The following is an 11,765-nucleotide window of genomic DNA, read 5'->3' as shown; positions in this document are numbered from 1 at the left end:
CCCCCAAGAAAAATCTGTAAGAAAATGCCTTCACAAATGCATTTTAACTTATTCATTTCTATTTTGTTTACCAAGAAAATCCAACTAGCCAAAAAAAAAAAAAAAGAAGTTATGTACTCAACGTTCCAGGTTTGTAGTCCATCTCGCCCTTCATTCTTACACATGGGTTCGGAGCCAATCCTCGGCTCCGACTCGGTCTATTACAATGCTCAAAGTCTTCTAGGTGGCTCATAGCTAGGTAGGTATCCCATGGTGCACCAGTACAATCCCCAGATCTTGCTTGCTGCTAAACTAAGGAAAGACAAAACTAAAACTATCCAGAAAGAACAATAATGAAAGGTCTCCACCTGTTATGGAAAAATTTTTCAGTCTCCAGATCCTTCCAGGATGGGGGTAGGAGGGTGGGTTCATAAGAATTTAGGGCGAGATGGACTACAAACATGGAACGTTACGGTGAGTACATAACTACTTTATGTTCTGTAGTCCTATCTCACCTTCATTCTTACACATGGGACAGCATTCCTAGCACCTTATTCTTGGGTGGGTCACGGAAAAATACTCCTGGAGTACCGTGGAACCAAAGGAGGCTCTACCCCTAGAGGTCAGGTCCAGTTTTTAATGAGTAATAAAAGTGTGAAGGGTAGCCTAGGTTGATGCTGCACAAATATCAATTGGAACCCTGGCTTGGAAGGCTGCAGATGTAGACTGGGATCTAACAGAATGAGCCTTAATCTTGAACGGTAAAGGCTTTCCATTGGAAGAATAAATGAAAGAGATGCAACTCGAAATCCAATTTGAAAGGGTCACTTTGGAAACCAGGAGGCCAAATCTGGAGTCGGAGAAGGATACAAATAATTGGTCTGACTTCCTGAATTCCTTAGTCCTGTGTAGACAGAACCGTAATTGTCTGTGAACATCCAACTGATGAAATCTATATTCTGCTGCATTGGAATGATTAGGGAAGAACACCGGCAGCTCTACAGTTTGGTTCAAGTTATTATGAGAGCACAGTTTAGGGATAAAAGATGGATTTGTGCGAAGAGATACTCTATCTTTGTAGAAAATCAGATAAGGGGGCTTGATAGACGGTGCTTATAATTCGGATACTCACCTAGCAGATGTGATGGCTACTAGAAACAAGGTCTTCCAAGACATAAACGTTAACAGGCATGAATGAGCAGGTTTCAAAGTGTGGAGACGTAATTTTGGACAGGACGAAATTTAGATCCCAGGAAGCTACCGGTTCCTGAAAAGGAGGTCTCAGCAAAGTAGCACCTTTAAGGAAGGTTTTACATAATGTGTGTGACATCAGGTTAGACTCATGTTGACCCAAATGAAAATTTGATATTGCTGCCAACTGAACCCCAATTGTGGCAGCAGCAGATCTCTGGTGAAAAAGTTCACACAAAAATTCTAAAACCACTGAAATGGATGCAGTGTAAGGGTCAACATTTCTTTCTTCAGCCCAGATGGAAAACCTTCTCCATTTGCTAGTGTACAACTTTCTAATGGAGGGTTTATGAGAAGATGTGAAAATGTGGGTCATGGCAGGAGAAAAATCATGAAGCCTGACTAGGGATGGAACTGGAGCAGCCATGCTGTCAAGTTGAGGGTGTGTAGGCTGGGGTGAAGAGAGCCTGACATGTACGTCAACAGATCTGGTACTGGGTCCAGAGTCCATGGATCGTCTAGTTGATGAGGCCCAAGAAAGGGGAACCTGACGAGGCCAGTAAGGAGTGATGAGAATCAATTTGCTTCCCAACAGCTTCGCTTTCTGAATCACTTTGGATACGAGAGGGAAGGGAGGGCGAAGCATAAAGGAGACCCAGGAGCCAATTGTGAACAAGTGAGTCTCCCGGTGACTCCCCCTGGGGGGAGGGGGGGATAAAGGAAAAGTAGTTACTGCATTTGGAGTTGATTGGACTGGCGAAAAGATCACAGCAAAGCTGGCCCCATTTGTGGAAGATCTGTTCCACTATTTCCTGTTTCAGAGACCACTCATGAGGCATCAGGATTGCCTGGCTGAGTTTAATTGGCTATCATGTTGGTTGTCCCTGGGATGTGCGTTGCCACTAGAAAGCGCTGGGGAGAGATCGCCCATTTCCAAACACAAATAGCCTCCCGACTAAGGGGCTAAGATCTGGTTCCGCCTTGCTTGTTGAGATACCATACCACCGACCCTGGGGGCTGTGGGAAGACCAAAGGGCAGAGCACAAAACTGATAGTGACCGTCTTCCTGCCTGAAGTGCAAGTGGCTCCTCGACGCTCTCTCCATTTTTATATGTAGTATGCATCTTGGAGGTCTATTGAACCCATCCAAGTGTCTTTCCCTAATAGGGGTAGTATAGACTGCAGTGTCGCCATCCGGAATTTGTCCTTCTTTACGGATTCATTTAATTTGCAGAGGTCCAAGATGGGTCTCCAGTCCCCTGCATTGGCACTAAAAAAATTTCGTGTAAGTTCCGAATCCTACCTGGTCTGCGGGGACGGTTTGAATGACTCTGTTTGTGAGCAACTTGTTCACTTCTACAGTTGCTTGATCCCTCTGATTGGGTGGAACATCTGGTATCCTCTTGGGAATGTGAGGTGGAAGAGAAAAGGGTATGGAATAACCTATGTCGAGAAATCTTTGTACCCATTTGTCTCAGGTGATGCTTAGACAGGTTTCTGGATACAAGGAAATGCAACCCCCGACTGGCTCCAGAAAAGCACAGCCAGGCCCCAAATCAGGAACGCTGATAGGGATGGCCTCGAAACGAATCACGGCCTCCCTGGTTCTGCGGTCCGCCCCTGCCTCTAGGGCGGCCTACCATTTGCTCATCCTCCTCTGCCTCTGAAGGAGGAGTCCTTCTGTGCATCTGGGAAAAACCTCTGGGACTTCTTGAACCACATTTTACCACCTCTCTGACCCTTGGGGTATGGTCTAGAGGGGACGGTAAAACGTACTCCCACGGCAGACGGCGTTTTCCCTTCTTGCTCACACCTGGTGAGTGTATCTTACCTTAGGTCCAAACAACGAAGAACCATCAAAGGGGACGTTGGTAAAGGTAGACTTGAATGGCTCCACAAAATTACACAAGCGCATCCAGGAGTGCATCCTAAGGTTAACTCCTGAACACCCTGCCCTAGTCGCTCTATCGGCTGCATAAGAAATCAGCTTCATGGAGGAGTTAACAATGGAATTCTCAAGGTGGACAACTAAGCAGACACCTTATCGGGGACTCCTTCAGTAGATGTACCTTGTAGAGTATCTCACAACTCCTTAAGGAGATCTCTCTGAAGCCTTGTAAAATGTGTTAGATAATTCAGCGATCTTAATGTGAATGCCACTGATTAAAAGATACGCTTCCCGTATCTATTCATCATTCGAGATTCCTTGTTCGGCGGATGGACAGATGAAGTCTCCGCTAGTTCCTTCTTAGTGGCCGCCACCACCAAGGCATCTACAGGCACACCTTTGGATAAGACTTCCCTCTCTTTGGGGTAGACAAAGATTTACTGGGTCTCCTGGGAACTGGCTCGACGGCATCAGGCGTCTCCCACACCTTCCGACTAACGAGGTCTAGAAGTTCATCGAAAGGTGGAGACACCCAAGAGGCTGAAGGTTGAGACTCGAAAGCCTTCAGGTACACAGACTCCTCATCAGAAGGGGTAAAAGTTGGCCAGCCGCACCTCTGCTTAAAGATCTCCAAGATTTCTACAAAGGAGACATCAACAGAGGACGACTTGAGGGACCCTTCTGACTCCTAGGGGTCGGTGTCGGAGGTAAGAGACTCATCCTGGGAGTCTACATGCTTCCTCTTGCAAGTCTTCTTCCAAGGGGGCTCCTCACAAGGACATCCTGGGGAGGTCTCTGAAGACTGGGGCCACCAACTGGGGGCTCTTGAGGCTGCGGGTCTCTGCTGTTGAGAGAGAGTAGGTGCTGAGACTGAGGTCGGTGCTCTAGGGGGAAGAGTGTCAGTACCCCTGGGTGGAGCTGATGAGCAGGACAGCACCCTCAGCATCATCTCGAAGGCAGACCTCGCCGGCTCCGAAAACCTCCTCTGCTCCGAGAGAGATGTAGGATCCGAGCTCACCCTAGCCGATGCACTGAGATGGAGACTCAGAACCGAAGAGGTTCTGGTCCAAGTGCTCCTGTCGGGGCCAACCGGGGAAATTCGGCTCCTAGACACCACGGATGGCACCAAAGGTGTCAGAGCAGAACTCGGCTCCGAGACAGCCTCGGGGGGAGCTGGAAAGTACAGTTGTGTACACTTACCATAAATGTAGATGTTAGAGTGTGTATTCACTGTTGCAGTCATTACATTAGGGTAATCTGCTGGCAGGTAGTCTTCAGTCGGCCTGAATACCAAAGTCTTGGGTCCTGCGTAAGTTGCTGTCTCCTCTTCCATGACGTCAGGTTGTCAGGGGTATAAGACATGCAGCTGACGCCATTTTCTTTAGTTTTTCTTGCCCCAGATGTCAGGTGCCCCCAAAAAGGTAGCAAAAATATGTATATATAAAATGCGTACATCAATATAAACTTTACCTTCATCTACAAGCAAATACACCACATAGGTTGTAGAAGATATTGAAGGAAAGATAAACTCCAGAATGAAAGGGGGATGGCGGGAGGGTAACCTGGACTGCAACACTGAATACACTCGAACATCTACATTTATGGTAAGTGTACACAACTGTACTATGTTCTTCATGTTTCACTGTTGCAGTCATTACATTTGGGTTGAATCCCAAAGCTATGGTTGGGTGGCTGGAGCTAAACAGCATTAGGTGCAGCTATAAGGCCGTGCAGAACTGCAGTGGCAAAGCCTGTCCAGGACTTGGAGTAGACAGGCAAATGATAATGCTTTGTAAAGGTGTGAATAGAACTCCAAGTAGCAGCCTCTAGAATGTCTTTGGTTGGTACTCCTCTGAGAAAGGCTGCTGAAGTAGCTGCAGCTCTGGTGGAATGAGACCTAATGCCCTTGGGCACAGGTTTACCATGGTGTACATAGCAGAAACTAATGCAGTGGCTTATCCACTTTGAAATAGTCTGCTTTGAAATAGCCTTTCCTTCTGATCCTGCAGCATATGCCACTAGTAACTGCTCAGTTTTTCTTAGAGCTTTAGTCCTGCTCAAGTAGAATCTTAGCTGTCTGTGCATGTCCAAGGAATGCAGAATTCTCTCCCCCTTATTCTGCGGATTTGGGTAAAAGGTTGGCAGATGAATAGTCTGGTTTAGAGCCACACTGGAAACCACCTTAGGCATAAATATAGGATTTGTCCTCAGAGACACCCTGTCTGGGTAAAACATGATAAAAGGCTCTACAGCCATGAGCTACAGGCCCTCATGGCTGTAGAGCCATGAGCTACAGGCCCTCATGGCTGTAGAGCCATGAGCTACAGGCCCTCATGGCTCTAGAGCCATGAGCTACAGGCCCTCATGGCTCTAGAGCCATGAGCTACAGGCCCTCATGGCTCTAGAGCCATGAGCTACAGGCCCTCATGGCTCTAGAGCCATGAGCTACAGGCCCTCATGGCTCTAGAGCCATGAGCTACAGGCCCTCATGGCTCTAGAGCCATGAGCTACAGGCCCTCATGGCTCTAGAGCCATGAGCTACAGGCCCTCATGGCTCTAGAGCCATGAGCTACAGGCCCTCATGGCTCTAGAGCCATGAGCTACAGGCCCTCATGGCTCTACAGCCATGAGCTACAGGCCCTCATGGCTCTACAGCCATGAGCTCATGGCTCTACAGCCATGAGCTACAGGCCCTCATGGCTCTACAGCCATGAGCTACAGGCCCTCATGGCTCTACAGCCATGAGCTACAGGCCCTCATGGCTCTACAGCCATGAGGGCCTGCAGCTCTGAAACTCTTCTTGCTGAAGTAATTGCTAGTAGCACAGCTGATTTCCATGATAAGAATTTTTATCAGCGGTAGCAGCCTGTTCAAATGGAGGCAGGGTGAGCATTTCCAACACATAACTGTGGTCCCATGCAGGTATTGGTGATCTTTTAGGCCACCTTAAATTTTTGGCTCCTCTGAGATACTGCTTCGGTAAAGGATGAGAAAAGATTGGTGGCTCTGTATTATAATGAGCCGAAATGGCAGAGGCATGAATTTTAATTGATGAAAAAGATAGGCCTTTGTCAAGCATCTCAGTTAAGTATTGTAATATCCGAGGAATATTTGGTTCTGCTGTATCAGTTCCTTGTGCTCGATTCCAAGCACAGAATCTCTTCCATTTAACAGCGTAAGATTTTCTAATACTAGGTCTTCTGGATTCCAGACTGACATCCATCACAGCTTGACCGAGAGGTGTTGCTTGTATAACTACATGATCAGCCATGCTGCCAGGTTCAATGTCTGGAGTTGACTGTGCAGGATCTAATTGTTTTGCTGGGACAGTAGTTGAGGTCTTTGAGGTAAGGACCAAGCTGGATATTGAGACAAGTTCCTTAGGATTGGGTACCAGTATTGGCGGGGCCAGTCCGGGGCAATTAGTATCATCTTTGGTTTCTCTTGTCTGACTTTTAGGAGGACCTTGGGAAGAAGAGGCAGAGGAGGAAAAGCGTAAACGAATAGGTTTTTCCAACTGAAGGATAGAAAGTCCACTTTCCATGCTTGTCTGTGATAAGTCCTTGTGCAGAATATTTTCAACTGATAATTTTGAGGAGGCAAATAGATCTATGTCTGGGCTCCCCCATTTCTTTGTTATCATGCTGAAGACTTGTGGATCTAGTTTCCACTCGTGGGGATCCATAAGATTTCTGCTTAAATAGTCTGCCAGAGTATTTTCCTTTCCTGGCAGGAATTGAGCTTGAAGATGTACCTGGTAAGTCAAAGCTGTGTCCCACAGTGTCATGGCTAATCTGCAAAGGGGGTATGAGTGTGTGCCTCCCTGCTTGTTTATATACCACATGACCATGGTGTTGTCCGTCTTTATCAGTAATTTTCCTGGATGAATTAATTCCTTGAAGGCTGTTGGAGCATTTTGAACAGCTAGCATCTCTTTCTGGTTGATATGCAAATGCATTTGTTTTGGGTCCATATGGCCTGAATGCATCTTCCCGCCATGTGGGCCCCCTCAGGCATAATCTGATGCGCCTGTTAAGGTTTGGCTGGCAGGGGGTAGAGTGAAGGTCAGTCCCATGTTTTGGTGACATGCCTTTGCCCACCATAGAAACTCCTGTTGTATGCAGGGGATGAGAGGAATCATTGTTTTCAGACTGACAATGTTGACTCCATAAACTTTTTAGGTACCATTGAAGTTTCCTCATATGCAGTCTTGCATATGGAATCAGTAGGATGTAGGATGCCATGTAGCCCAAAGAATTTGTCTTGCAGATAACTGGGTTTTTGTTGCTTTCAGTTTGAAATAAGTAGTCAGTTGCCTTTGCTTGTCTAGCGTGAGGTATGCCATCTGGGCAGTAGTATTCAAGCTTGCACCCTGGAATGTTATCTTTTGAGAGGGTACCAGTTGCGATTTCTTTTCATTTATTGTGTACCCTAGGCATGTTAGAAGCCTTTTCACAAACGCCAGGTGTTGAAGAAGAATGTCCTTGTTCTCTGCTTGAATGAGACAGTCGTACAAGTAAGGATATATTTGAATACTTCTTTGTCTGTAAAATGCAATTACTGGTGCCAGGCACTTTGTAAAGACCCTGGGCGCAGTAGATAAGTCAAAGGGCAGTGCAGAGAATTGGTAATGCATTAAGCCAGCCTTGAATCTGAGGTATCTTCTGCATGATTGTCTTATTGGGACATGCAGGTATGCCTCTTTTAGGTCTAATGTCACCAGCCAAGCATTCTTGCCCAGCATGGGCAGAAGCTGCTGCAAAGTCAGCATTTTGAATTTTGGAATGTCCAGGTATGTGTTCAAAAATCAATAAATCCAGTATTGGCCGCCAGGCCTTGCCATTTCTGGGTACCACGAACAGTCTTGAGTAAAAACCTTGTCCTTTTTCATGTTCTGCTACTGGCTGAATGGCCCCCATATCCATGAGGGAAGTAACCTGTTTCTGTGCCTCTGCCCATTGATTTTTTGGCAGATCTGGCCAACCGTTTGCCACTGGCAGAGTATGGAAATGGAACCTGTATCCCTGTGATACTATGTTTAGCACCCACTTATCCTGGGTTATCGACTGCCAATTTTGAGCAAAAAGTGCTAATTTTCACCCTAAGGATGCTGCCAAAAGGTAAGTGCTTGGTGCAGGCAGAGGGAAGTTATTGAGACTGTTTTCTGTAGGTTTGCGCTTTATCACTTCCAGATTTGGAGGTAGAAGCGCCCCATTGCTTTGACCTGTATGAATCTTGCGCCTGGTATCTGGAACCCTTAGGGTGTCTGGATTTGCCCCTTTGAGCTCTGTCTGACACAGGAAAGGACCAATTTTTTCTAGGCCAGTGTCTACCGAATCTTGGTGGCTGCACTTGCAAGAGGTCTTTTACAGTTTGCATAGACTTAGCTTTGTCTTCCATTTTCTTTAAAACCTCTTCTGCCTTAATACCAAACAGAGTATTATGCTGTAAAGGTGCATCTAGCAATTTAGCTTTAACATGATCAGGCAAATGTTGTTCCTTTAACCAGGCATGCCTCCTAATCACAGATCTAGTAACTGTGGCCCTGCAGGAAACCTCTAAGGAATCAAAACCACATTGCAAAGTATGCTTTCCAACCTGTTCAGCAGCATGCAAGAATTCCTGCAATTCTTTAGTTTCTGCACATTCAGAAATCAACATTATTTTCTGTTTCAGCAATACCATAACATGTTGTTGATACTTGAGCATATGAAATTGACAGTTTAAGGCCCTAACTGCCAAGGTAGCAGATGTATAAACCTTTTTCCCCATCTATCCAGTGCCCTTGAATCTCTGTCAGAGGGGGTAGGATTTTTTTGCTGTTGAAGCCTTAACTCCCTTTGGACCCTGTGGAATAGTTTCAGGATCAGCAGCAGGGTTTCTAAACAAAACTTTATGCGAGTCAGGGACCCTGTAATATCTGTCAGGCTTGCCGGGAGCCGGAGGTAAGGAGTCAAGCTGGACTCCGAACACACATCATCCATAATGTCTAAAACAGGGAATGGCTAAAGGCCTGTACTGAGGAAGAAAAAGGAAATCCCTGAGCCTCTTTTTTGATTCTGAGAAATCTTGACTCTCCCAGTGAAAATGCTCCCTCGAAGTATGCAAGGTTTCTCCAAATGAATAATCCTCAGGAGGTGATGCAGATGGTATAGATTCCTCTGCATCTGAATCCTCATAGGGAGGTATAGATAATTCCTGATCAGAAGAAATAGAAACCCGATCTGAAGATTCATAATCAGTGTCTTGCCTAGACCTCTTATCTGGAGGGGGATGGTTACCCCTGATCAAGGTAATAAGGTCTTCGGCCATTTTGATCAACTGATTTTTACGCATAGAGGCCTGTGCACATGGCTCATGTGTCGTTTTTTTAGTTTTAGAAGTTGCTTTTCTCTTTGGTTTTGCAGCTGTCGTCGGTTTGATATACAAATGTTGAGGTCTGAATACACCCTCAGAAGCCGGTGCCTGCTCAGCGGCTCCGGACCCATCCAAGGGAGATACATCCGTTGGTCCAATACTCTGAGTATCTTGCGGCATGCCGGACTCCACATGGGAGTTGGTAGGGACCTGCGACTCAAAGTAGCGGGTATCAGGGGCTCATTGAGTACCGGCGACTGGCTTAGGAGAAGCTTCATCGGTTTTGGATCTCGACTGTCTTGCTCTGTCCTTTTCTTTATGCTTTTTATGTACTCCTGTAGTCTGATTGCTATCCGACGACATTTCTAGGTAGTTAAATCCATTTCCAAAATACTTTGAGGCAAAAATATACAGACGCTTAATAGTGTGTTGGTTAAATCTAGCACAAAACAGACAGCCAGGCACGTTGTGATCACGGCCTAGGCAAGGAATAGGAAATCCTTATGAGGTATTTGCTTCCCACAAGTAATACAATTATTAACTTTTTCTGACATCGGTATGGAGCAAGAAAAGAAGTTTCCCCAACGGGGTACTTAGCTTTAGTGAAGACTTCGGTTCTGAAACTCAAACTCTAAAATTTCAGTAGTTGGCCAACCGGCACTTGCGAAATGCTTCTGCTTCGGGCACCACGCGGCAAGAAAGACTAAAGAAAATGGCGTTGGCTGCATGTCTTATATCTCTGATGACCTGACGTCATGGAAGAGGAGACAGCAACCGACGCAGGACCCAAGACTTTGGAATTCAGGCCGACTGAGGGCAAAGTGCCAGCAGATTACCCCAATGTTATGACTGCAACACTGAAACACGAAGAATATCAGAGGATTCCACAACCAGCGGTACCAAACACTCAGGCTCTGAAAGCCCAGCATGGCTCAGAGGAGGAACCACAACAGGGGGAATGGATTCAGGTGGCTCCGGGACTGACTGGGTCGGAGACAACAGCATTTTTGGCAAGACAGAAGACGTCAGGCGCCTCAGCACTACTCTCTCCACATCTTCCTCTGATAGGCTCCTGGAAGATCTGGACCTCTGCAAGATAGGGGACCTTAAAGTTGGGGAAAAGGACAAGGGATCTCTGGACCGGCTCCGATGTCTGTTATCAGTAGTCAGCTCCAAAATGCATGGGGCCAAAACTGAAGGTCACAGTATCAACAACCTCGATCGGCTCCAAGACCAGTGGAGCAGAGAAGGCAGAAGTCTTGTCCTGCTTAGAAATTTTAGGAGGCGGCTCCAAAGCACCAGATGGCGCCGGGGAATGCCTCTTTGAAGATTTAGCCTAGTCTTTTTTGGATGAATGAGACTGCGAGGAAGAAAACGAACTGGCCAAGTCCTCCTTGAAAGAAGGATTGAGTAGATCTTTCAAAACTAGCTTGTTCTTACATTCCCATAAAACTCTGGAGCTGAAGGAATGGCAAAACAAACAGGTTTCTTGCAGGTGGATGGCTCCGAGGCAATAAACACAATTACTATGACCATCCGTAATTGACATTTTCTGGGAGCACTTTACACATTTTTTTAAACCCAGAGGGTTTAAGGTCTTTTGCCTCTTTAGACATGCTAAGCAGAGAAGCAGGAAAAAAAAAAAAAAAAAAAAAACCGAGGACTAGGACCTCTAACTCAAACGGGCCTAGCCCTGGGAAGCAAGAAAAGTAGAGAACTAGGTCCTCTAACTTAAACAGACCTAGGTAGAGAGAAAGACTAGAAGGTCAGAAACTACTAACTAAACTGCACACATACTAATATATGAATATGTAAATGATCATACTGTCTCAGTGAAATTTACGCTCAAACACTAAGCCGTAGAACAAAACAGGTCAGAAATATCAAAGGACCTTTAACGCCAACTGAATCGCTAAATATCCAAGATAAATATCGGAGAGGAAATGGTCTAAATACTAGCTCTCTAATACTAAGAAACACTGCACATGAAAAAAGGTAAATTGAGCATGAACGCGCACCTTAACCAGAAACACTAAATATCCAAGTAATAACTATATAAATTCCAAACTCTCTGCAATAATAAACACTGCAAATATCAAATAAGCGCAAATGCGCCTGTTAAATAGAACAAGACTGGCACACAGGATACCAACGAGAACAACAAGGCCAATGGCCAACCAGTTCTCAACAATAAGTAATCTAAAGTCAAGCAAAAAACACTTCAGCAAGTCTGAAACTATTCGTAATACTATTAAACGCTATCAAAAGCCATATAAATTGTAAGGTCAAGCTGTAATACAGTAAAAATAGAAAAAAAAAGTGTTAAACTTAACCACAGCCAAGCAAGAAG

Source organism: Protopterus annectens, chromosome 11.part0 (genome assembly GCF_019279795.1).
Source record: "Protopterus annectens isolate FY-2018-M chromosome 11.part0, PAN1.0, whole genome shotgun sequence".
In the NCBI taxonomy this organism is placed as follows: Eukaryota; Metazoa; Chordata; order Ceratodontiformes; family Protopteridae; genus Protopterus; species Protopterus annectens.
This window is presented reverse-complemented; position numbering follows the sequence as displayed.